Source organism: Paramormyrops kingsleyae, chromosome 12 (assembly GCF_048594095.1).
Source record: "Paramormyrops kingsleyae isolate MSU_618 chromosome 12, PKINGS_0.4, whole genome shotgun sequence".
Lineage (NCBI taxonomy): Eukaryota > Metazoa > Chordata > Actinopteri > Osteoglossiformes > Mormyridae > Paramormyrops > Paramormyrops kingsleyae.
Window position 1 is genome coordinate 25,784,856 of NC_132808.1, and position 27,479 is coordinate 25,812,334.

At 43.2% G+C, this 27,479-nt stretch overlaps 1 protein-coding gene across 3 annotated transcripts in view; it reads right to left on the minus strand.

The window, feature by feature from the left end:
- The window catches only part of LOC111859271 (catenin alpha-2-like), a 141,232-nt gene that overhangs the window by 73,383 nt on the left and 40,370 nt on the right, over window positions 1-27,479 (minus strand). The window contains exon 1 of one of the 3 annotated variants that reach the window (XM_023841798.2): window positions 246-359. The exons of the other annotated variants lie outside the window; for them this stretch is intronic. The gene's annotated coding sequence lies outside the window, so the exon portion shown is untranslated. Of the gene's footprint in view, window positions 1-245; window positions 360-27,479 lie in introns of those variants that run through there. 3 annotated transcript variants of the gene reach the window in all.

The window sequence follows — 27,479 nt, forward strand, 5'->3', positions numbered from 1 at the left end:
TGCTGCTACATGTCATACTGTCCCCATTCTCATTTATATCATGCTTATTACTATACCCTATTGCTGATACATGTCATACTGTCCCCATTCTCATTTATTTCATACTTATTACTATACCCTATGACAATAATCTTGAATCTTGAAGCTGTTTGATTGAAGTTACACTTAAACTATGCAGATGATCTGTGTACGAGAGAAAGCAGTGACCATGTCCCTATAAGCACTGAAACGGGTTTTGCACTCACCACAGGTCAGACGGCAAATCCATGGACATATCAGCTGGATAGACTCTAGAACATTGTCTTTGATAAGAGCTTCAGATGATTAGAGAAGTGCAGGATGGACAACTTGCATCGTCATTTGATGGCTGAGCAGGGATTTGAGGAGGCAGCACAATGGAGGAATTGTTGATGTTGCAGATACCGCTTAAACAAAACCCTGCATCACTGCCAATAGCACAGCTTTTCACATCTCCTTCTGAATGGGCTTGTCTGTCCCAGACTTTAAAAAACAAAGTGTGTTTTCTGCACAAACCCGATAACATTTCTGTTTTTGTGTTTTGTTGTTTATATTCTGCTTGTGAATGTTTCTGAGGAAAAAACTGCAGGTAACTCGCAGCCAGGTTTTCTTAAGTGAGCACCCAGAGTAAGACGTAAAAAATCACAATTATGAATCATTGACAGGCTACAGAGTGGTAGAGAACAGCAGAGGTCACGTCGGACTCGTGATCTGTGGGAAAACCCACACAAATGCAGCTCAAGTGATGTTTGGGTACCGCTGTGCTTTGAGCTCTAGTAGAACATCGCATGCGTTTACATTTTATAAACAGCTATGAAATTATTCAAGGTCATTCAGAGACAGTCCCCCAAACTGTAGCAAGCCAGACAGGCTAATGAACATGAAACTGCTACTTGATGATGCATCTCTGCTAGTTTTTTTTGTAAGCATGTCCTGCTGTGAGTTCTTTGGTCCACAATGGCCCAAAATCATCCAGGGAAAAAGCATTTAGAAGCAGAAACTCAGCATGAGAGTATTTATCTGAGAGGATCAGGGGCTCGTTCTGGACAGAGACAATGGAGAAGCTTCTTTGTTTCCATGTCATTTCTGGAGGGCATAAAATATCACTACAAAAAGCCAACTGCCACAAAAGAGGGGACAGACTGTCTCTGCTGAGCATGGAGCCTGGACCTCTCACCATGTTTATGTCTTTTCCTGAGCAGACTGCTGAGATCAAGGAACATAACTGACGCCAAAATCAGTTTTTTTGTGAAACATAACCTCACTGGTTTTAAATGAATCATTGATTTGTCTGATTTCCCACAGCATTGTATCTACCAGAACCCTGACATCCATCAATGTCCATTCCGTGATTGTTAATGTGAATCTCTATGCATCAGTGGTCTGAGGACAGTATCCCTCATGAAAGTAATTCAGCATAATACACAAGGCTCTGCCCCTGTGTCCTGAGTAATTTCAGGTGTTTCAGGTTTTAAGAAGGACTATTAAGGCTGGGCGTCTGTGTTCTCAGGATGGGGTAGCAAAATGCAAAGAGCGCTACCTTCAATGAGCTGACATAAAAGTCCCCATCTTAGCGAGTAACTATCAGCGAATAACACAAAGGGCACGTGATGAGTGACTATCAACACGAAACAGAGACAAGACGTGGCGAGTGACTATCAGTGGAAAAAACAAATGGGATGCAGTGAGTGATTATCAGTGAGTAACACAGAGGGCGTGGGAAAGTGAAGAGGGCGTGGCGAGTGACTATCAGTCAGCAGGTAATAGAGATGGGACACGATGAGTGACTATCAGCGGATATAACAGATAGAGGTTGCGAGTGACTATCAGCGGGTAACAGAGATGAGACACAGCGAGTGACTATCAGTGGGTAACAGAGATGGGAGGTGGCGCTGACTATCACCGGGTGACTTTCAGCGGGTGACTATCAGCGGGTAACAGAGACAGGAGGCATCAAGTGACTATCAGTGGGTAACAGAGACTGAAGGCAGCAGGTGACTATCAGAAAGTAACAAACATGGGAGGAGGCAAGTAACTATCAGCAGGTAACAGATGGGAGGAGGCGGCAAGTAACTATTAGCAGATAAAACAGATGGGAGGTGGCGAGTGACTATCAGAGGGTAGCAGAGATGGGAGGTGGCGAGTGACTATCAGAGGGTAGCAGAGATGGGAGGTGGCGAGTGACTATCAGAGGGTAACAGAGGTGGGAGGTGGCGAGTGACTATCAGAGGGTAGCAGAGATGGGAGGTGGCGAGTGACTATCAGAGGGTAGCAGAGATGGGAGGTGGCGAGTGACTATCAGAGGGTAGCAGAGATGGGAGGTGGCGAGTGACTATCAGCGGGTAACAGAGGTGGGAGGTGGCGAGTGACTATCAGAGGGTAGCAGAGATGGGAGGTGGCGAGTGACTATCAGAGGGTAGCAGAGATGGGAGGTGGTGAGTGACTATCAGCGGGTAACAGAGGTGGGAGGTGGCGAGTGACTATCAGAGGGTAGCAGAGATGGGAGGTGGTGAGTGACTATCAGCGGGTAACAGAGGTGGGAGGTGGCGAGTGACTATCAGAGGGTAGCAGAGATGGGAGGTGGTGAGTGACTATCAGAGGGTAACACAGACAGAACGTGGTGAGTTAAAAGACCAGAGGTAGTAATACAGCTGACAGTATCATTAATGTGAAAATAAGATATTTTTGGCTTTAAAACAGCCAACAGGTTTTAATTCCTATTCAGTGACATATTTTCAAACACAGGATGCTTTCCTGCCATGCAGATAAATTGTGTGGCAGAGAAAATTTAAAAACGAGTTACATCAATGAGAGTTTATTTATCCTTTTCAGGTCATTGTCATAGCCCTTTAGTTACTTTAGTGTAATTATGAATGAAAACAAACTGTCTTCCTTTAGCAGAACACAAAGGCCTGTGATTCACACTGCAGTCCCCTACAGTACAGTGTCATCCAGGACAGGTCTGCCTACATCAGCCTCTTTGCAGTACAACTGCTGATGGGAAAAAGTCTGTTCAGCCCTAATTAGCATTTTAATTCCCAAACAGTTCTGTTTGTATGCTGTTGCTATTTTATACAGTGTGATCCATGGCCGTATCTGGCCATTAACATAAAATCAAATCAATAAACAATCCAAATAATCAACACAATCTATTCCATTGCTGCCAGACAGGTTGAAGTGACATGCAGTGTTAACAATAATCGCAGGTTCACATTTAAGCAGCTCAATAAGTTAACCTCTTTAAGTTCCTTTCAAAGAGAATACGGCCAGGAATTGTACCTGCCAGATTCTGGTTACTCAGCATATGCTCAGATATATAAAACTATGGCAGTGCTGACAGCCAGGATAATGGTGAAGAGTAGGGAGCAAATTCAATGCAGACTGATTCAGTTATCAGATCAGATAATTATACCAGGCTTTATTTTCATATTCTTTTACAGGCTTCTGAGAATGCATTACTAAAATATACAATGTGCAGACAGCAATGAAATAATTGGGTGATTTCAGTGAGAGAATACAAAAGACAATTCCGCAGTAATGAGCTCATCTGCTTTTCAGATGAAGCTGACACATTCACCCTTGAAGAGAGCGGGAAAGACTTTCAGCTTCAGCTCGGGATCGAGTGCTGCCCTCGGCCTGCCCCGTGTCAGGCTCTCATCCTCTGAACACTCTTACACCGACACTAGGCCTTCAGAAAATGACCACAGAGCGGGAAACTCTGACCTTCTGAGTGCCTCATTGATGGAGCAGGATGCAGTGAGTGCAGTAGGCACCACGCCCACCAGGCAGAGAGCTGAAGCAGCATTACCTGCACATCCACACAGTGGCAAACAGCGCTGCAGGAGCAAATCAACAAACAGGGCACTTCACTTTTAATAGTCAAAACTATACTCACTGATCTATATACAGTATATCATGAGCCTGCACACCACAATTTCTCTAAAATAATTTTAAAAAGCCATGTTCAAAGCCACACTACTGACATGTTCATACAGAGACACAATCAAAATGGGACCTGATTAAAGTCACATGCATCAGCCTTAAGAGCCAAGTACCAAGACCTATAAAAGAGTGAACAGCCGATTACCAAGACATAACGTATAAAAGCATGAACAGCCAATTAACAAGACATATATCAGAATGAACAGCCGATTACCAAGACATCTAACAGCGTGAACAGCCAATTACTGAGACATATAACTGAGTGATCAGCCCATAAACGAGACATATAACTGAGTGAACAGCCAATTAAAGAGACATATAACTGAGTGATCAGCCAATTAACGTGACATATAACTGAGTGATCAGCCAATTACCGAGACATATAACTGAGTGAACAGCCAATTACCGACACATATAACTGAGTGAACAGCCAATTACCGAGACATATATTGCCGAGACATAAAACAGAATGAACAGGCGATTACTGAGACATATAACTGAGTGAACAGCTGATTACTGAGACATTTAACAGCGTAACCAGCTGATTACTGCAACACATAACAGAGTGAACAGCCGATTACCAAAACATGTAACAGCGTGGATGGCCCATTACCGAGATATATAACTATGTGAACAGCCGATTACCAAAACATGTAACAGCGTGGATGGCTCATTACCGAGATATATAACTATGTGAACAGCCGATTACCAAAACATGTAACAGCGTGGATGGCTCATTACCGAGATATATAACTATGTGAACAGCCGATTACCAAAACATGTAACAGCGTGGATGGCCCATTACCGAGATATATAACCAGTGTTTCCCCTACCATAATAATAGGGGGGCGCTCCGCCCCCCAAAATGGCACCTCCCACCCCCCCTTGAAGGTCAAGTTAATTTTGTTTAATTTAATTTTCTATATAGCGGCAGATCACAACAGAACTTATTTAAGGTCACCTTTCCTATACGACAGGTCTATACAGTACATTGTCCTTTTATTAAACAAACTAAATAGCCTTCTGTTATTTTATTTTAGCCTTATTTTTATCTTATTTATGCAACAGCTTGTCAGGTTTGTCTCTACACGGTCGCGCGTTTACAGTCCTCCTCTGCTCTCTGTATGGCGCATGGCGGAGTTCCGCCCCGACAGACACGTGCGCACACACAGGTGAGCACACTCCCACCAGCGGACAGAGAGCACGCGTCGGAAAATATGTTGCGTCAACCACATCAAAAGCAGACAAAAATATCTGCATTTTTTAAAGCCCAGAAAGATACACTGCAGTGACAAAAACTGCACTTTGTGGATAATTGTCATAAAATGAAATGTTCTGATGTTTATAGTTCAGTTGTTATATTGACTGCTGTCATTAAAAGAAACACATGAACACCATGAATCCTGTCGGTGTCCGTCTGCCCCCCCCCCACCCCCCCAAAGCTGTAAACTTAGGGGAAACACTGTATAACAATGCGAACAGCCGATTAGACACCTATGACAACGTGAACAAACCGTTACCGTTTCTTAATATCCCCTCTCTGCAGTAATGTATATAGGTTTGTGTGATATATGACTGGATCTGTAAGGAGTTTTTGGATGGATGGATGGATGGAGAGGAGCGTATTTAAAAAGAGTGGTGTTTGGGGACTGTGGTGACCATCAAGGTAACCATGGCGATGCTGCAGACACGGATTCCTGACCCCCCCCCCCCCCCCCCCAAAGTCACCGAGGGGTAAATGAGCAGACAGACATTCATTCGTTTGCCTGGGTGTTTAATCTCTGTTCACAATGACTCTTAAAACTGCTGATAATGAAGAAACCAGCATCATGGGGAACAACAGAAGTATTAGCTTCATGTTTATTTGTATTAATTTATTCACCTCACACCTATTCACTTACATTTAGCATAAATCAGAGGTGGGCTGGTGTGTATGCAGGTTTCTGGGATAACCTGTAGGTCAGCTGTTCCAACCCAGGTGTGAGGACTCTTCAGCCAATCAGTCCTCTAATTAGTAATCTAATTAGGGAGTTGCAGCAAAAACCCACACACACAGCGGCCCTTAGATAAGATTGCCCACCCCTGGCATAAATGCTTAAGATCAGACTTTTACAAGTTTACAGACACTAGGAGGATTGATGTAAAGCACATGCTTTTGGACTCTGGGAGTATATCCCCATGAGCATGGGATGGGCATGACTACTTTTAGAGGGAGGAATCAAAGTTACAACCCTGAATGTGTGAAAATACAGTGCTACAGTGGTGAAATGACTATGCACTGTCAGGCAGATCATCATAACTCACACTCACAATAAACAATGTCACTCATTTCATTTAACAAACCCTCAGCAACAATAAGAGATTTTAACAGTGCTATCTCTCCAGTACATGATGCTCTGTTGAAGCAAGAGGCTCCTGCACTCAGTCACGCTGCCTGGGAGCCGTTTGAGGAGCCTTCTGAAGTCACATGCACAGTGACAGGGTCATCGCCCTGTTGGCTGCATAGCCCTCATCTAACTTCCCCTAAGCAATGATCCATACAACACGCAGGCGATTATTCTCACGCACAGATCACAAGCTATTAAAATGTACACGACTCAGATCTGCAGGTAAACAATCAAGGTCCCCTGAATTTCACCCTGACATCACTCAACAGACAAAGCAAATATGCTGAGCCTGACTGCACCCTTACTGCTACTGCCCACGTTCTGCCAGAGCTAACACCGGCACACAGGGGGCCTTTAATTCTTCATCCATGCATTAAATTTCATTCAGTGTTTTTAGAAAATTCACTCTTGTCTAACACAGTTGGTTCAGCTTAAAATATCTTTAACTAAACAGATTAGAAGTAACTTTTTTAGTCTTTCCATCCTTCTGTCAACCACTGTTCTTATGTCTCATCAGCTACTCTTCCCACGACTTATTTACCTTATACATTGAAATGAATGTTTTTGAATTTTACAGCTGAACATTTACCTGGAGTAATTAGGGCTAAGCAACTTGCTCACAGGCACAACAGCAAAATCAAGTCCTCATGATATTACATGTTTGCATGTTTCTCAAGGAATCTCATGATTTTCTATACTAGAAGATAACGTTTTCACATGAATGCCCACAATCCTCTAAATTCCCTGACAAAGTCATGCTGCAAAGTATAACAAGGTTGCCGTGATCCTGGAGCGTAACGATCCTGTGCAGGCTGAGCCTGCAAATTTACTCATTATTTGCTTGAAATATGAATGCAATATACTCAGCTCTTTAATGTGCTTATACAGGTTTAAAAGGGTCTTCTATATGTGTGGCATACATTCTGAGGAAATATCCAGAAAGTGAAATGTAAAATAGAATGTTTCCACAAAGTAATGGAACTTTTTATTCAGATTTAGACATAAAAGGTTGTAAAAATGTTCTGCTGGAATGGGATTAAGACACAAATGAATTCCCAGCAAAGATCCAGATGCAATCACACATCTGATTTTGGGTAGCGATTCAGAATTGGATCAGTTCTGAATACAAGTTCAGCATGAACTACATCATTCCAGATCTGCTAACATCAACACGAGGTCAGCTGAACATCAGAAAACTGATTTGAGGATCTTTGACTTGCTAACTAACAGGAAACCATATGTTTGGCTGGGTCTGCACACAGCAGATCCCCTTTGTATCAGCATGACGGCATGAGGATGAGCCAGAGAGGCAGCAAATCACTTTGCATTCTGGTGCCGCTGCTGTTAACCAGCAACTTAACACTCTCTAAAGTGTGGAATTTGTTTATCAACATCAAAAAACAATCTGCTCCCCATTTCCTGCTACAGCTGAGTGATTCAACTGTAAATGCAAGGGTAAAACCTCAGGTGGCAAGAGAACATCAGTACCAGAGGTCATGGACTCCCTGAGCAGTTACTGATCCACACCCTCAGCAGTTACTGAACCACAACCTCAACAGTTACTGATCCACACCCTCAGCAATTACTGAACCACAACCTCAACAATTTCTGATCCATACCCTGAGCAGTTACTGATCCACACCCTCAGCAGTTACTGAACCACAACCTCAACAGTTACTGATCCACAACCTCAAGAATTACTGATCCACACCCTCAGCAGTTACTGAACCACAACCTCAACAGTTACTGATCCACAACCTCAACAGATACTGATCCACAACCTCAGCAGTTACTGATCCACACCCTCAGCAGTTACTGATCCACAACCTCAACAGTTACTGATCCACAACCTCAACAGTTACTGATTCACACCCTGAGCAGTTAGTGATCCACAACCTCAGCAGTTACTGATCCACAACCTCAGCAGTTACTGATCCACATCCTGAGCAGTTACTGATCCACATCCTGAGCAGTTACTGAACCACAGCCTGAATGTTTAGCAGGAATCAACTAAATATTGCATGTAAGTGCTGCTTTGCAATACTGACAGACAGCTGCATTTTCATTCACCTTTACTGTGAAGTGCTTCCACACAACTGAAGATTTTGCTCATTATTTGGACCATCATCTGCTGTGGCACCATCTTCCTTCCGCCGTATTGCCAAGTAATCAAGAAGGAGAATTTTAATCGTTGCTTTTTAATAATCAAGTAATTAGTGACAGCTGTATATAATCCCGTGTGAATAAAAGGTGCACACCTCCACGTTTAATGGTGACACGCATATCTGGAAAGATAAAATGATGGATTCATTCTAAACACTTCCTATCACAAAGGCATTTAATTGCTGTCTAATATTCCTTATGAAACTAATGGGACAATAAATAATAATCAATGCATTATTAATCCCCATGGGGAAATTGTCTTTATACCTCCCTCAACTTGCTCTTATTTTGAGTAAGTTATCTGTGAAGGGCAGCCAGCTGGAGCAGCACCCAGGGAGCTGGGGGTTAAGGGCCTTGCTCAACAGATGTGCTGAAGTTGAGTTTCAACCAGTGACCTTCTATTTACAGGCACACAGGCTTAGCCTACTGAGCCACACACTGCCCCCAAACAAGACTATTCCCTCCTGAGATCTGAACCAAGAACCTTCTGGCCACAAGTCCCATTACTTATCGAGCAGGCAGGCCGGCCGCCTTTATAATGGCATCAGACCAGGGAACTTTGGGGGTCCCTCTTCCACTCTAAGCATAATTATGGATTCCTGTTGGCCCAAGATTTAATCACTGCTTACAGTTTGTGACAACTGCCCTTTGGAAGCTTAATTTGATCTGTTGGCTTCATTGAATTGGAAAAATCACTTTAGCCTTTCACTGCGCTAAAAGGCTACATTATGTTTGTTTATAAAATCACTTCATCCACTCATAGCTCCAGGTAATTTCCCTAATTACGGCTCATTATCACAGTGGCAATGAATAAGCATGCTCTCCGGACGTGGCATGGCAGGGTCAGCATGGTGGCCTGTGTTTGGGCTGCTGCACAGAAAAATCAGTGTTTAACATGGGATTCGGGGCGGCATGGTGGTGCAGTGGTTAGCACTGTTGCCTTGCACCTCTGGGACCTGGGTTCGAGTCTCCGCTTGGGTCTGTGTGGAGTTTGCATGTTCTCCCCATGTTGTCATGGGGTTTCCTCCAGGTACTCCAGTTTCCCCCCACAGTCCAGAGACATGCTGAGGCTAATTGGAGTTGCTAAATTGCCCTTGGGTGTGCATGTGTGAGTGACTGGTGTGTGAGTGTGCCCTGCGATGGGCTGGCCCCCCCCGTCCAGTGTTCTTCCCTGCTTCATGCCCATTGCTTCCAGTATTGGCTCCAGACTCCCTGTGACCCAGTAGGATAGGCAGGTTGGACAATGGATGGATGGACATGGGAATCAAGGTGTTTCATAAAAAGCTGAGCAGAAACAAGCATAAGGCTGAAGGACACGATCTGGCTGCAGGTCTTCAGCAGGGGACTAAATGTACCATCTCAGTTGTGAAGAAAATTGCATTATTATCTTCCTTAATAAGCTTCAGCTAAACTCAATTATTTGCTGCACTGGCCAACTTGCAGACATTTTGACAAACAGCATTAATACCTGTCACCATTATGCAGATTGTAATTTTTGTATGCAAGGTCACAATGACAGAAGATGAAAATGTGTCTGTGTCTGCTTGTCTGTGTGTGTTTGCCTGTCTGTGTATATGTGTGTGAGTTTATATGTGTGTGTGCCTGCCTGTGTGTGAGTTTATATGTGTGTGTGCCTGCCTGTGTGTGTATCTGTGTGCCTGTGTTTGTGTGTGTGTGTGCAGCTGTGTGTGAAGCAGTGTCTTTATATTCCTCTCATTATAGTTTCTACAATTTCTAAACTAGTGCAAATATTACTAGCTTAATGTCCATCATACTCAGGAAGACACTACACGCAGCCCTGAGTGTATCAGCAGTGGAAGTCCCTAACCTCACTTAGCAGCGTCTGAAATGTATCTTGATCTCCAGGGTGCCGTGCTATCATGCCTCATAAATCAGTGAATAAAAATAAAGAGGAGAAAAGGTACCTGAAGAGAAGCAAAGTCAAAATATCTTTGGCATCAATTTCATTTATCTAAGTGAAAATGAAGGAAGTGATACGCATATTGTTCATACAATGAAACCAGCCAGCAGACTCATGGAGTTTGTGCCGCAACTTGCAGAGCAGGTGTACTGACTGCAGGGCAAGTTTACATATTACAGGACAGTTTTATTGATTGCAGGACAGTTTTACTGACCGGAGGGCAGGCTTACTGACTGCCAGACAGTTTTACTGACTGCAGGGCAAGTTTACATATTACAGGACAGCTTTGAGATCTAATTAGACACAGGTACTTTAAATTAGCAAAATAGTTATTGTTATTATTATTATTATTAATGATAATAATATTGTTGTTGTTAATCACAAAAATAAATTCTTTTGAATCATAAAGGTACATGTCCTTCTGAGTCGTGAAGGTGCATGTCCTTCTGAATCATGAAGGTGCATGTCCTTCAGAATCATAAAGGTACATGTCCTTCTGAATCATGAAGGTGCATGTCCTTCTGAGTCGTGAAGGTGCATGTCCTTCTGAATCATGAAGGTACATGTCCTTCTAAATCATGAAGGTGTATGTCCTTCTGAATCATGAAGGTGCATGTCCTTCTGAATCATGAAGGTGCATGTCCTTCTGAATCATGAAGGTGCATGTCCTTCTAAAACGTCAAGGTGAAATAAGAATTTAAATGCAGTACCCAGTTCCATGTTATACATACATACATTTTGGTCCTTATTTGTTTGGACAATGACATAGTTTTAGCTCTGTACGTCACCACAATAAATTCTAAATTAAGCAATCAAAATGGGATTCAAGTGTAGAGTTTCAGCTTTAATTCAAGGGGTTTAACAAAGATATTGTTTCAGCTGTTTAGGAACTGCAGCCATTTTTATGTATAATCCCCCCATTTTCAGGGGCTCAAAAGTAACTGGACAAACGAACCATAACTACAATGATCATTTTTAATACCTTGTTGAAAATCCTTTGTAGTTAATGACAGCCCAACCCTCGCACGTCACCAAATGCCGAGTTCCCTCCCTATTGATGCCCTGCCGGGCCTTTTCTGCAGCTGTCTCCAATTGCTGCTTGTTTATTGGTATTTCTGACTTCAGTTGTGTCTTCAGAAAGAGGAATGCATGTTGACTTAGGCTGAGGTCAGATGATGGACCAGCCATTGAAGCATATTCCACTTATTTGCCAAGAAAAGCTCTTGGGTTGCATTGGCATTCAGTGTTTGGGTCTTTGTCCGTCTATAGTGAATAGTGTCGCCCTAACTGTTTTGCAGCATTTGATGAATCTGAGTAGACAGCATAGCCTTATACGGGTCAGAATTCATCCTACTGCTTCTCTCAGCAGTCATATCAACAACAAACACTAGTCACCCAGTTCCACTGGCATCCATGCTTGCCAGGCCATAACACTGCCTCTATCATGTTTCACAGATGATGTGGTGTGATGTGGATCATGGGTCATTCTTTCCCATCACCATATTCCTTTCATCATTAGAAAAAAAAAATCTCCAGACCTGGGCAGCTTTTTTAGATGTTTTCTGTCAAAGTCTAATCTGGCCTTCATATTCTTGAGGTGCACCAGTAGTTTGCACCTTGTGGTAAACCCTCTATATTTACTTTCATGAAGTCTTCTCTTAATTGTAGACTAGTATGTTTCCTCTGTTTAAAAATGTAACAAACTGTTGACTTGGCCATTTCTAATGTTTCTGCTGTCTTTCTAATGCTTCGTTTTGTTTTCTCAGCCTAACCACAGACTGCTTTACTTGCATTGACAGCTCTTTGGTCCTCATATTGAGAGTTCACAGCAGCAGCTTCCAAATGCAAATTCAATTACACACCATTTACCTGTTTAATTAGTATTAAAATGACAAATTAATGGCCCACACCTGACCGTGAAATAGCTTATGAGCCATTTGTCCAATTAATTTTGAACAAAAATGAGGGGACTATGTACAAAAGTTATTTTTGTTGAATCAAAGGTGAAAATCTGCACTTCAATCACATCATATCTGTTTCACTTCAAAGTCAAAATTAAAATAGTGTCACTGTCCAAATACTTATGGACCAAAACTGTATTAAATAAAATAAGAAAATGTGTTCATGCTTCCTCAGTTTCACACTGAGCACCTGAGAGACAGTTAACGCATCTGGGAAAACATCATCCTGACAAAATTAAATGGCAAAAACATCTGCTAACAATGGCAGGACATGGCTGAGGTATGAAGGCTGCCTGTCAGTAGTGCTAACACCAAAACAGCCATCGACTGAATGAACACGGCTCACCATAACGTGAAGCGTACCAGTCAGTAGTGCTAACACCGAAACAGCCATCGACTGAATGAACACGGCTCACCATAAAGTGAAGCGTACCAGTCAGTAATGCTAACACCAAAACAGCCATCGACTGAATGAACACGGCTCACCGTAATGTGAAGCGTACCAGTCAGTAGTGCTAACACCAAAACAGCCATCGACTGAATGAACACGGCTCACCATAACGTGAAGCGTACCAGTCAGTAGTGCTAACACCGAAACAGCCATCGACTGAATGAACACGGCTCACCATAACGTGAAGCGTACCAGTCAGTAGTGCTAACACCGAAACAGCCATCGACTGAATGAACACGGCTCACCATAACGTGAAGCGTACCAGTCAGTAGTGCTAACACCGAAACAGCCATCGACTGAATGAACCCGGCTCACCGTAATGTTCACTTTAAATGTGGCTTCACACACAAGGAGGTTAACTGAGATTCTGCACCCATACACTGTTGCTATGACGATGCCTCTGCGATCCAGTTAGCAGACAGATGGACTAGCTGATTTTACCCCTAAATATAGTGGACGAATAAACCATAAGTAAAATCTGCAAAAAGAATCTTCTCGTCAAGAAGGCCACTTGAGTGACAAGATGTATGCTTCTGGTGTGATCGGACAAACACATTTATTACAAAATAATTACACAAGTCCCAGCACCTAATCAAAATGAGGTACTGCAAAGCAGCATATTTTATCATACATATTCAGACACTCCGCCTCAACAGGTCTGATTTCAGATGGAAGCGTGGTGCTTTGGAATATGTCCTGTGGGTCTCGAAGCTTGTATCCACCCTGCAAATCTCCAGTGAAATACCTACATGCATAAACAGGTAGAACTGCCACTTTCAATGAAAAAGCTCGTTAAAAACCGGAACTCTGATAAAAACAGGACACTATGCCACCTAAACAGGGGTTATGAAGTGGGATGAAGCACTGCAGTGTAACTTTAAGGTGTGGGGGGACTGACCGCAGACCTTGGGGGTCACGATGGCTGAGCCTCTGTCCCGCTTCTGGAATAATGACCAAAGTGCATGATGGACTGTGAGAAGTTCGCCTGCACTCAGAAATGCAATGAGCAGAGCTTTTTAAGGAGAAACTGCACTAAAAAGATGATGGGCAGGGAGGACTGTAACCTGTGATTGTACCGTCAAACCCCATACTGTACAGCATGTTTCAGATGGATGGGGAACCTTCACACGTTACTGTGCTGCCCAGACTGGACATTTCATTGTCTCTCCACAGCCACATGCACTTGGCATCACCTGACGGTCAAAGCCTGCTTTGTGATGAGGAAGTGTGTGGGGTCACATCACGTTAGAATGTCGGTACTCGGTTAGGGCCCTTTGTTACTTTGTTACTACTTTGTTGTAACTGAAATGCGATACCTGGAAATCAAGCATGAGCTCTGCATCAGTGCTTTTTCAAAGTTCAGAAGTTCAGAGTCAAAGTCACAGGACTCACTGCCTGCCCAGTATGTCATGAAACTGAAATGCCATTCCTTAAAAATGCAGAAGAGCTTTTTGTCCATTAAGTGTGTAGGACATTTGTAAGACAAATGGGCTTCACACCAAGAGCCAGACCTATTTTCCATGCCATCGTTTGTTGTTCATGGGGGGGGAACAATCAGCCAGATGAGTCTGTTAAACAGCTGCTGGGTCCCACATCAGCAGACATATCCAAAGACTACAGAGGACTTCCCTTCTTCACTGGCTGCGAGACACACATTGTACATCTAATTCTTTTGAAGTTTCAAACTACATTTCACAGGGATGAAGGATGAGCTGAATTAGCAAAGATTCTGGCTCAGCCGTTTCAGAGCCCCTGCCCACACATACGGAGAGAGGATCACATTTGTTATGTGTTGCCAAAACAGAAACAAATTCCCTCTATGAACTAATTACCAACCATCCCATCTGGGAGCAGTAGGTGCTGTAATCCTGACTTTCAGAAATTCACCTTATCGCACACTTTCCTGTCACGATAATGCTCATCTTAGTTCTTTTTCAGACATTGTTACTATATACTTTTAATTAAATATTTAACCAAGGGTTTGGCAGACCTTTGCCAAATCCCAGCCCCACACCCTTTGGTGTTCCTGTGCTCCGAAGGTGGCCCACATCAGCAGCTGCCACCTCATGCTAAGAGCTTCAGCAGGCCTTATTCTGAGAGAGTCTGTGCTTTGACAGCCAGAACTTGCTAATTAAAATGTCAAAAAAAAAGAACAGTGAACATGCTAGCTTTCTCGGCGGTCAGTGGTGATGGTATACATCATGGCAGCTTTCTCGGCGGTCAGTGGTGATGGTATACATCATGGCAGCTTTCTCAGAGGTCAGTGGTGATGGTATACATCATGGCAGCTTTCTCAGAGGTCTATGGTGATGGTATACATCATGGCAGCTTTCTCGGCGGTCAGTGGTGATGGTATACATCATGGCAGCTTTCTCGGCGGTCTGTGGTGATGGTATACATCATGGCAGCTTTCTCAGAGGTCAGTGGTGATGGTATACATCATGGCAGCTTTCTCAGAGGTCAGTGGTGATGGTATACATCATGGCAGCTTTCTCAGAGGTCAGTGGTGATGGTATACATCATGGCAGCTTTCTCAGAGGTCTATGGTGATGGTATACATCATGGCAGCTTTCTCAGAGGTCTGTGGTGATGGTATACATCATGGCAGCTTTCTCGGCGGTCAGTGGTGATGGTATACATCATGGCAGCTTTCTCGGCGGTCTGTGGTGATGGTATACATCATGGCAGCTTTCTCAGAAGTCAGTGGTGATGGTATACATCATGGCAGCTTTCTCAGAGGTCTGTGGTGATGGTATACATCATGGCAGCTTTCTCAGAAGTCAGTGGTGATGGTATACATCATGGCAGCTTTCTCAGAAGTCAGTGGTGATGGTATACATCATGGCAGCTTTCTCAGAGGTCTGTGGTGATGGTATACATCATGGCAGCTTTCTCAGAGGTCAGTGGTGATGGTATACATCATGGCAGCTTTCTCAGAGGTCAGTGGTGATGGTATACATCATGGCAGCTTTCTCGGCGGTCAGTGGTGATGGTATACATCATGGCAGCTTTCTCGGCGGTCAGTGGTGATGGTATACATCATGGCAGCTTTCTCGGCGGTCAGTGGTGATGGTATACATCATGGCAGCTTTCTCAGAGGTCAGTGGTGATGGTATACATCATGGCAGCTTTCTCGGCGGTCAGTGGTGATGGTATACATCATGGCAGCTTTCTCAGAGGTCAGTGGTGATGGTATACATCATGGCAGCTTTCTCAGAGGTCTGTGGTGATGGTATACATCATGGCAGCTTTCTCAGAGGTCAGTGGTGATGGTATACATCATGGCAGCTTTCTCAGAGGTCTGTGGTGATGGTATACATCATGGCAGCTTTCTCAGAGGTCAGTGGTGATGGTATACATCATGGCAGCTTTCTCAGAGGTCTGTGGTGATGGTATACATCATGGCAGCTTTCTCAGAGGTCAGTGGTGATGGTATACATCATGGCAGCTTTCTCAGAGGTCAGTGGTGATGGTATACATCATGGCAGCTTTCTCAGAGGTCAGTGGTGATGGTATACATCATGGCAGCTTTCTCAGAGGTCTGTGGTGATGGTATACATCATGGCAGCTTTCTCGGCGGTCAGTGGTGATGGTATACATCATGGCAGCTTTCTCAGAAGTCAGTGGTGATGGTATACATCATGGCAGCTTTCTCAGAAGTCAGTGGTGATGGTATACATCATGGCAGCTTTCTCAGAGGTCTGTGGTGATGGTATACATCATGGCAGCTTTCTCAGAGGTCAGTGGTGATGGTATACATCATGGCAGCTTTCTCGGCGGTCAGTGGTGATGGTATACATCATGGCAGCTTTCTCAGAGGTCAGTGGTGATGGTATACATCATGGCAGCTTTCTCAGAGGTCAGTGGTGATGGTATACATCATGGCAGCTTTCTCGGCGGTCAGTGGTGATGGTATACATCATGGCAGCTTTCTCAGAGGTCAGTGGTGATGGTATACATCATGGCAGCTTTCTCGGCGGTCAGTGGTGATGGTATACATCATGGCAGCTTTCTCAGAGGTCAGTGGTGATGGTATACATCATGGCAGCTTTCTCGGCGGTCAGTGGTGATGGTATACATCATGGCAGCTTTCTCAGAGGTCAGTGGTGATGGTATACATCATGGCAGCTTTCTCGGCGGTCAGTGGTGATGGTATACATCATGGCAGCTTTCTCAGAGGTCAGTGGTGATGGTATACATCATGGCAGCTTTCTCAGAGGTCAGTGGTGATGGTATACATCATGGCAGCTTTCTCAGAGGTCAGTGGTGATGGTATACATCATGGCAGCTTTCTCAGAGGTCTGTGGTGATGGTATACATCATGGCAGCTTTCTCAGAGGTCAGTGGTGATGGTATACATCATGGCAGCTTTCTCAGAGGTCTGTGGTGATGGTATACATCATGGCAGCTTTCTCAGAGGTCAGTGGTGATGGTATACATCATGGCAGCTTTCTCAGAGGTCAGTGGTGATGGTATACATCATGGCAGCTTTCTCAGAGGTCAGTGGTGATGGTATACATCATGGCAGCTTTCTCAGAGGTCTGTGGTGATGGTATACATCATGGCAGCTTTCTCAGAGGTCAGTGGTGATGGTATACATCATGGCAGCTTTCTCAGAGGTCAGTGGTGATGGTATACATCATGGCAGCTTTCTCAGAGGTCAGTGGTGATGGTATACATCATGGCAGCTTTCTCAGAGGTCAGTGGTGATGGTATACATCATGGCAGCTTTCTCAGAGGTCAGTGGTGATGGTATACATCATGGCAGCTTTCTCAGAGGTCAGTGGTGATGGCATACCCAATGACAGTTTTACTTTACAATAACCATTACATATTTTCTCCCATGCGTAATTACCGTTGCGAAGATGATTTCCGTGAATGTATACTGACAGAAACGGGCATGCAGAGAGATCCAAGTAAGCTTCCTGCTCTAGAGGCTGCACACTCAGGCTGATGTTATTTTATGTTGAGAACACCAGTTCAATACTTTGCTAATGTCCACAGTGCAATCAATCAGCCTAGGGGAATAACTGCTAATTGGGGCTGTGTATATCACTGATGGTGAGTCCTAAATGAGATTTATTATTTTCTGCAGTAAACATCACATCTTTAAGTCAATACTGATGAGTTCTATTCAAGAAGTAAATCACTCAAAGAGACAACACAAGGTTTCTGCTGTTAACATATGCTGAAACATAATTATGTTCAGAAAATGAACATTCCCGTAATAGATGCCGTAATGACCGGAATTCAATCTCACATGGTCCTCCAAAAATGAGCACATTTACAAATGAAGTAACATCTTCCATTTGATGTAATGAATTACATAAATGCTGCTAATTTTAGCTTTAATAGAAGGCATTGGCTATTAATCTGCAGAATTTTCAGAGCTTGTTGTTTCCATTTTGTGAGAGTCCAGGCCGCTCTCCTGGTTTCCTCGTTCGTCATATCAGCAGTGGGACTTGCGTCGGTGTGCAGTATAGGGAACAGGTGTTGGCCAATACCCAAAACTTAACAGTGTCATAGCTGATTACATGTGTATATTAAAGGCAACAGGTGTTCACCATAAACTAATATGTTACAATCATATGTTCCCTCATGGAGGGAACATATGTCGGAGGAAGGAGGAACAGCCAAGTAAGCTCAGATGGATGGTCAGTGTCTATCTGCTTCTGTTTACTTTTTAATTGGCCAGCAGTTTGACCCCCACATTTTCTGCCTTTTCTAGCCAACCTTCCAGGTTACCCCCCCATCTCCTAGTTCTGCTCACAAGAAATAAATCTCATTAATAATGTCTCCTAGCACTTGGCAGGCTCTGGCACCAGTCTCGGACACAGTCCAACCTTTTACAGACATTATTGATGACCTGCTATTCCGGCTTCGCCGCTGATGAGGGCCAATGAAGGATTAAGGTCAACCCTCACCTTCCATTACAACACTGAGGCAGAACATAGAGAAGGAATGGAAACGGTCACACTGGTGGGGAATGCTAAATGCCTGCTGCCCACTGCGGTAAATCGATCACTGCACAGGGAGCACTGCTACAGCCTTGCGTCTGGGGCAGAGGAGGAAGTGTCGGCTGTTTGCGTGCACAGCAAGCGTGCCGTGATGCACATGCATTACATCCCAAAGCCTTTGAACTGAGTAAAGCCGTGATAAGCAGCCCAACGGAAATCAAGCGTGTGTCTAATAATTCATGTGGAAGGAACAGCAGACAAACAGGGTCTCTTCTGCTGAGTGCTTTACGATTTGCTATACACTGCTGAAAATGTTATTCAATAAGGTACAGAAAAGCAGCGAAAGCACACCAAATACTCCAAAAGGCAGCATCAGACATATGTGCCACAGAGAACATCTAGGTTTGCTTTGCTGATGGTTTATCTTAAATCAGTCACAAACACAATAACATGCTACAGCAAGCGAGTAGTGATGGCCCATAAACACCACAGTACACGCCGCCGTACACACTGCCGTACACACTGCTGAACACGCTGCTGTACACACTGCTGAACACGCTGCTGTACATACTGCTGAACACGCTGCTGTACATACTGCCGTACACGCCGCCGTACACCCTGTGGAGGAAACTCATTTATGCCACTTGTATTCGCGATCTCTTTCTTTCGGTCACTACCCAAAGCTCATGACCATAGCTGAGGGAATGCAGACCGACAGGAACATCAATAGATTTGCCTTCCGGCTCAGATCTCTCTTTACCACAACAGAACAGCACAGTGGGCTGATCCTTATCCCAGTCACCTCAAACTCAGCTGCAAACTGTCCCAGTGCCTGCTGCAGGTCACAGCCCGACGACGCTAACAGGATCACATCATCTGCAAAAAGCAAAGACATGATCCTGAGGCCCTCGAACCAGACCCACTCCTCCCCTTGGCTACGCCTAAAAATTCTGTCCACAGAAGTTCTGAACAGAAAAGAACACAACACCCACCCAAAACGAGCATGTGCGCGCACACACACACACACACACACACACACCAGCTATAACTCAGCCAGATGTGTCTCACAGGATGCTACATTTCCTTTGGGATCAATAAAGTACCTATCTGTCTATGTAACTTACATAAGCACAGCTACAGTACAGACATATAATGAACACGTCTTCCTTACCAGAGCAGCAGCAATTTTCAGCATTTCTTATTTTACTGGGTATCGCAAACGTCAGTTCATCATAATAAATATGTAGCCCAAGTCCAAACCTAACAATTCCCCAGTTTGTTATGCAAGGGCTATTTAGCAAAGAATTGGGTGCATGTTCCTTCTTCAGTATATCCTGCACATACATGGCCTATATAAGAAGGAGCTGTGTGCATGTTCCTTCTACAGCATATCCTGCACATACATGGCCTATATAACAAGGAGCTGTGTGCATGTTCCTTCTACAGCATATCCTGCACATACATGGCCTATATAACAAGGAGCTGTGTGCATGTTCCTTCTACAGCATATCCTGCACATGCAGGGACTATATAGCAAAGAGCTGTGTGTATGTTCCTTCTACAGTATGTCCTGCACATACGGGGACTATATAACAAAATGCTGCGTGCATGTTCATTCTATAGCATATCCTGCACATACTGTACATGGCCTATATAACAAGGAGCTGTGTGCATGTTCATTCTACAGCATATCCTGCACATACAGGGGTTATACAGAAAAGAGCATTGTATGTTTCTTCTGCAATATGTTCTGCACATACAGGGACTATATAACAAAATGCTGTGTGCATGTTCATTCTATAGCATATCCTGCACATACTGTACATGGCCTATATAACAAGGAGCTGTGTGCATGTTCATTCTACAGCATATCCTGCACATACAGGGGTTATACAGAAAAGAGCATTGTATGTTTCTTCTGCAATATGTTCTGCACATGCAGGGACTATATAGCAAAGAGCTGTGTGCATGTTCCTTCTGCAGTATATCCTGCACGTACAGGGACTATATAAAAAAATGCTGTGTGCATGTTCCTTCTACAGTATATCCTGCACATACATGGCCTATATGTTCATTCTACATCATATCCTGCATGTTCCCTATACTGCATATGCAGGAACTATAGAGCAAATAGCTGTGTGCATGTTCCTTCTACAGTATATTCGGCACATGCAGGGACTATACAGCAAAGAGCTGGGTGCATGTTCCTTCTACAGCAGATATTGTGGGAGAGAATCATGGTGAGTTTTATGGAAGACTATAATGGAGAGTTCTGAAAAGAAAGACCCCAAAATCAGCAGGTGGTATTATGCAGCAAAATGTCACTGTACCAACACAAAGTCCATGATATGTAAGGTTATTTCCGTCCTCAGTCATTCTGGATTCACTGCCTCAAAGAAGGTAATGAAAGTGAAAACAAAGCTGCACGACACTTTACTTTGCTCATCTTTATTCATACTCTGTAACCTTGGACGCCGTACTTCATGTCCCTTAAACAGGTGTACGCTGCTATGTTTCAATTAATTCCATTCAGACTTCCTAATGTATGAAATTAGGGTATGCCATGTATTTAAAACTGCATTATTAACCTGGGTGCAATAAACAAAGGAACAGAAGGAAATAGCATGTAACACTGAGAACACACCACAAATGTAGACATCTATCATCCAGTGCATCGTGGTCAAGGCACTGAAGGACCTTTTAAAGCAAAACACAATGTGGTTTAAATAAGGCCAATATAGCCTTTTAATTCTCATTTGGACAGATATTTCCTCTTTCAGATATTAATTCATATTATTAAAATGTTTTGGACAATGCAGCTAATTGAAGAATGAGGACTGAACTGGCTAGCACGCAATTCGGAGTACATTCACTGTGAAACACTGTCATTTAGAACCAGATATAATTCACATGTGATTGGGGCCTTTGCTGAATGGTAGAAGATTTTCATAACTGAACAATGGGTGATAATGGGTGTCAGCTATGCATTTTACATTATTCTGTTTTCTAACATTATAGTAGTGCTGGGTGGTATACCAGTTCATGCGGTATACTGGTTTAATTTCCCGTACAGTATGACTTTTTCATGTACCACCATACCATAACATAGCTGAAACAACAGCTGGCAACAAATAATAACAATAGGCAACAAATTATATATTATCATTTGTGATAACAGTGATAAACTTATAAGAACAATTCTCTATATATAAACTGTTCACCACTATAGTATTTAGCATAGTATTTTTCCCCAAACGAGCTTCATGGGTCGAATGGCCTCCTCTCGTTTGTAAATTTCTTATGTTCTTATAGCTACTGCTTCAGTCTGTGCCTGACAATTTGGATTATGTGTCATATAATTAGGTCTGCAATTAAATGCATATCGGTAATATTATCAATTTATCACGGTAATAATTATTAAAATCATGCCAGTTAAGCAAACATGTTGTTATCAAGCTAAATGTACAGTAATAATCAAAAAAGCATGTCTTCGTTTAGCCAAATATAGCTATAATCAATAAAACATGTCACTAGCTAGCTAAATACATGTAAGGGGGGGGGGGCAGTGTGTGGCTCAGTGGGATAAACCTGCATGCCTATAATCAGAAAGTCACTGGTTCAAACCCAGCCTCAGCACATCTGCAGGTCCTTGAGCAAGGCCCTTAACCCCCAGTTCCCTGGATGCTACTATGGGTAGCTGCCCTTCATGGATATCTTACTCTACAAAGAGCCAGCTGAGGGAGGCATAAAAATAATTTCCCCACAGGGACAATAAAGCATCTATTATTATTATTGAAAATAAGAACACAAGAAATTTACAAACGAGAGGAGGCCATTGTGCTTATCAAGCTCATTTGGGGAGAACTCAGCTAATAGTTAGGAATCCAAGGTTTTAGCTTGCGCTACACTAACAGAAAGACTATTCCATACTGTAACTACACACTGTGTAAAGAAGTGCTTCCTCACATCCAGTGTAAAATGTTATTTTGCTTATTTCCACCTAGTTCTTGTTTTTGAACTGATTAGCTGAACAGCATCCAGACCTGTTAGAATCTTATATACCTGGATCATGCTAACCTCTCCTCATAAGACTAGGAATCATTCTTGTAGTCCTATGTTGGACCCTTTCCAAGGCAGTAAATGTCCTTTTTAAGGTAAGGTGACCAAACATGCACACAATATTCTAGGTGGGGTCTCAGCAAGGAATTGTATAATCGCAGCATCTCCTCCCTTGACTTAAACTCCACACACCTAGAGATGTAACCCAACATCCTACTGGCCTTTTTAATTGCTTCCCTACACTGGCGAGAGTGGGACATGGAAACATTAACATACACACCTAAGTCTTTCTCATAATCAGCTGCTTTTATTTCAGTGGAACTCATAAAATATCTGTAATTTATATTTTTGCTCCCTGCATGGATTACCTTATATTTATCTATGTTAAATTTCATTTGCCAGGTATCAGCCCAGTCGCTAATTAAATCAAGATCCCGTTTTAGTCTCTGTGCTGCTGTGCTGTTTAGTATCTGCTACACCACCCACCTTGGTGTCATCTGCAAATTTAACTGGTTTACTGTATATATTGGTGTCAATATCGTTAATGTAAATTAGGAATAACCGTGGTCCTAAAATTGAACCCTGTGGTACCCCACTATGAACGCAGGGCCACTGTGAAATTGTGCCTCTAATACCTACCCGCTGCTTCCTGTCTGTTAACCATTTTTCAATCCAAGCAGCTAGAGTTCCTAAAATCCCTGCTGCTTTGAGCTTAAGCAGGAGCCGTTTGTGGGGGAAAACATCAAAGGCCTTCTGGAAATCTAAGTAGATAACAACGTAGGACTTTTTGAGATCAATTTCTTTTGTGGCTTCCTCAAAGAACTCAAGTAGATTAGTTGAACAGGATCTACCTCTCCTAAATCCATGTTGGCTAACCCTCAGAATGCTATTTGAATCCAGGTAATCTACTATTTTTGCATCCTGAAGATTAGTGAGTTCAGCTTTTAGAGCTCATTTGGAGTTAAAATACTGGAAGAAACTTTTAATGTCATCCTCCAGTGCAATCTTCTTTTCAACATTCCTATTAGCGAGTCTAATGTTATTTTTTTAACTCAACCTGTATCTTTAGATAATCCTGCTTTATTCCAACATCTTTAGATATTTTCCATTTGGGGAAAAGAGCCCTTTTCCTCCTGACTTTATTTTTAATTTCCGTAGTAAATCACCTAGGATGCAGTTTCCTAGATTTAGTTTTGCTGGAAATAGGTCTGAAGTCCTCTTCCGCTTGCAATAATGTGCTTTAAAAAAAACTATGCCTCTTCAACAATTTTGCTATTTAATTCCATCAAGTTTCTAGTTTCAGTCTCATACCATTAAAGTTAGCCTTCCTAACATTGTATATTTTTGTATTGGACTTTGCTCTTCGGACACTAAAATTAACCGCAAATTTAACCATGTTATGATCACTACTGTATAGTGGTTTTAAAACCTCTAATTTTCCAATCATATCCTGGTTATTAGAGAAAACGAGACTGAGAAAGGCTTCTCCCCTGGTAGGGGTATTAACAAATTGAGTAAAAAAACAATCCTGTACCAATTCCATCATCTCAAGTTCAATTATAGTAGAGCCAGAGACTGTGTCCCAGGTAAATTAAAATCACCCATAACCACCACATCATTTTTATTACTCAATCCTGATATTGTCATATAACATTCTGCTTTCCTCTGCAGCTACATTAGGTGCTCTATAAATACCCCGACAATTAGGCCATTTAAGTTTTTAGCATCTAGTTTTATCCATACAGCTACTGTACTTTTATTTTTAATCAGTGAGCTCCCTTGCCTGCAAGTTTTCTTTTACGTATACTGCAACACCCCCTCCCTTCTTGCCTATCAGGTCTCTACAGAACAACGTGTAACCATCCATATTATATTCTTCTCCATCATTGTCACTCATCCATGTATCTGCTATTCCTATAATGTCGCAATAGTCTGAGGAAATAAAAGCCTCTAAATCATGAAGTTTGTTTGGGAAGTATTTCAGAGAATACCATCATGGACATTCTGTTCATCTGCGACTTCAATACATTTTTCCTACAGAACAGCCCTCCTACTCTTGCCTGTGTCGTTGGTTTCAACCTGCACCACAGGCACTAGATCGATCCTGACTGGGGCCAAAAGCCTGTGCACATGATCCAGAAGATCCATAACACACCATACGGGACCCTCTATCACGTGTGTAACCGCCTACACCTCTAATAGCTGAATCCCCCCCTACCACAAGCTCCCTCTTTCTGGGGGGAGGGGGCTCCTTTGTTCCCAAGGGTCCACCTACCTCCCCAGTCTCTTCCCAAAAGCAGTTTGACACAGTCAGTTCAGATGCCGCCTCTGTAAAGTATGTACACACTTTCTTATGTCTAAGACCTACGGTCACCCAGCTTTCGTTAGTGAAACAATTCTTATCAAGCTAAGTAGAAGGTTATAATGAATAAAAACGTGTCAATATCGAGAAGAATATTCATTAGTAGCCTAATAGTACATGTCAATTATACTATCGAGCTAAATGTAAATGATTTTTTATAATAGCATGTAGATATATTAAACAAATATCCGCACAGTACAAACCATTTCCCATCTAGATAAAATGTACTAATGCAAAGTATTTAAAATACAATAATATTACTTTCAAGCTGTGCTGCATCTTAGCAGGTCCTTTGAACTCACAGTACAACTTGTCCTGAACATATACTGGTCACCCAGCAGTTAAGAGTCTTGCCCTCAGTAATTACTCGAGTGCTTGACAAACCCATGGCTGGAAGGGAATGGTTCCCCGGTCAATTGCCCTCTCAGATCGACAGCTAGGGGGCGCCAGCACTTACCCCCCTAAAACATAGCTCACCTGTTCCGCCTGACAGCCCTAGGCACTAATTGCTCTTGCCTCGCTTAGTGCTAATGCAGGCACACAGATGTCCCCTTATTTCAAGGCTAACTGTTCAACGTCGCCCTGCTTGATGGCACCAAAGCCAGGCATGTGACTGTTAGATGTGCTTCAGAGTAGCTCTGCTGGTAAATTAAGCTTCTTTACCGAGTTGTAGTTTGGGCACTTGTCTCAATTAAACGACCGTCTGCCGTAATGTGCTAGAATCCGCCAGGTGAAACACGAAACACTGCAAACCAAGTCCCTAAATGCTGTTTACACCTCCCACCCGACACACTCCCCTCCCCCACCGGGCCATGCATTACCGCGCAGATCAATTGATAGATTGTGCTGTCCAAAGTGCCGTAACTAAATCAGCTAATTCTGATTATTCAGCACAGATCCGGGAAATGGAGGCCCTGTCACCAATCACTGATCACCGAGCCCCGGACAGATATGGACATTTTGCTGTCACTTGAACCTAATTTATTGCCAACTACCACATTGATTAACCTTGTATAGTCCCACAGTGCCTCTCTACATAGGGGCAGAGTAAAAAATTCAAGAGGCAAAATGCAGGGATGTGCGTTTGGTGGAAGACCCCACCCCAGACTGCCATTACAGCCCCCAGATTACACTTTCACGGGGATTTTCACCTAAACCACTTCTAAGGCTTCTTAGTGCTGCATGCTTGCTGTTGCTAATAATTTACTGTTGATTCAATTGAATTTTCTTTTCTTTCACACTTTCCATAAAATCCCTCAGCACAGTAAAACCCCTATTTGTCAGGGACTCATTGGAGATGAATCTGCAGGAAAGGAGCAGCATTAGCTGACCGTGATCCTGTAGAGCAGAACTGTTCAATTCACGGTCCATAAGATCTGAGCACTGCTTATATTCCAGCCTTCCTTTACCCGTGAGCTGGGTGTCAAGCCTCTGTGGCCAATCAGAATCAGTAATTATTGAATGGACTACCTGGATGAATTGAAAACATGGCCTGGATTTGGAATCAAGGTCCAGATTTGAAGCTTGTGAAGCGACATCCTTACAAACCGGCTGCAGCCAGAGAGGCAGCCCTGCTAGCTGGGTGCGTTTCCCCCGGGGGGCTGCAGGAAGGCCGAGCCGGGACCATCACCCCTGCTAGCTGGGTGCGTTTCCCCCAGGGAGCTGCAGGAAGGCCGAGCCGGGACCATCACCCCTGCTAGCTGGGTGCGTTTCCCCCGGGGGGCTGCAGGAAGTCCGAGTCGGACCATCACAAACTGATGCCTTTTCATTTGTCTCGTCTGAATTTCAGGTGGCTGCAGTTAACAGATAACTTTTAAAAGGGACCAGAGACAGCGGACACGGTACATCACACTGACACACTCTGCACACTCTGTGTCAAGTGAACATAGAGGCCGTGTGTGTAGCATGTGCAATTTAATGCAAATTGATGATTTTGTGCATTCAAATAATACTCAGATGCACATTCACTCCCACCATCAATAGTGCATGGTGAACTTATCCAACAAAAAATGGGATTGTCTTTCACAATCAAAGGCAAAATGTAAGGCCGGCGTCTTAGGTATTCGGCTAGTGTTTATTCCATAACTGATTAATGTGCTGCACACTCACATGCAGCCTAACAAATGCACATTAGATAAGACACAGAGCACTGACTGATGATTAATATTCCTGCAAAAAAGTTCTTAACCAATAGCTATCAGCTTGCAATTTGCCAAGCAGAAGAGCGGCATTAAAGACGGGCTTATTAAAAAGTATTT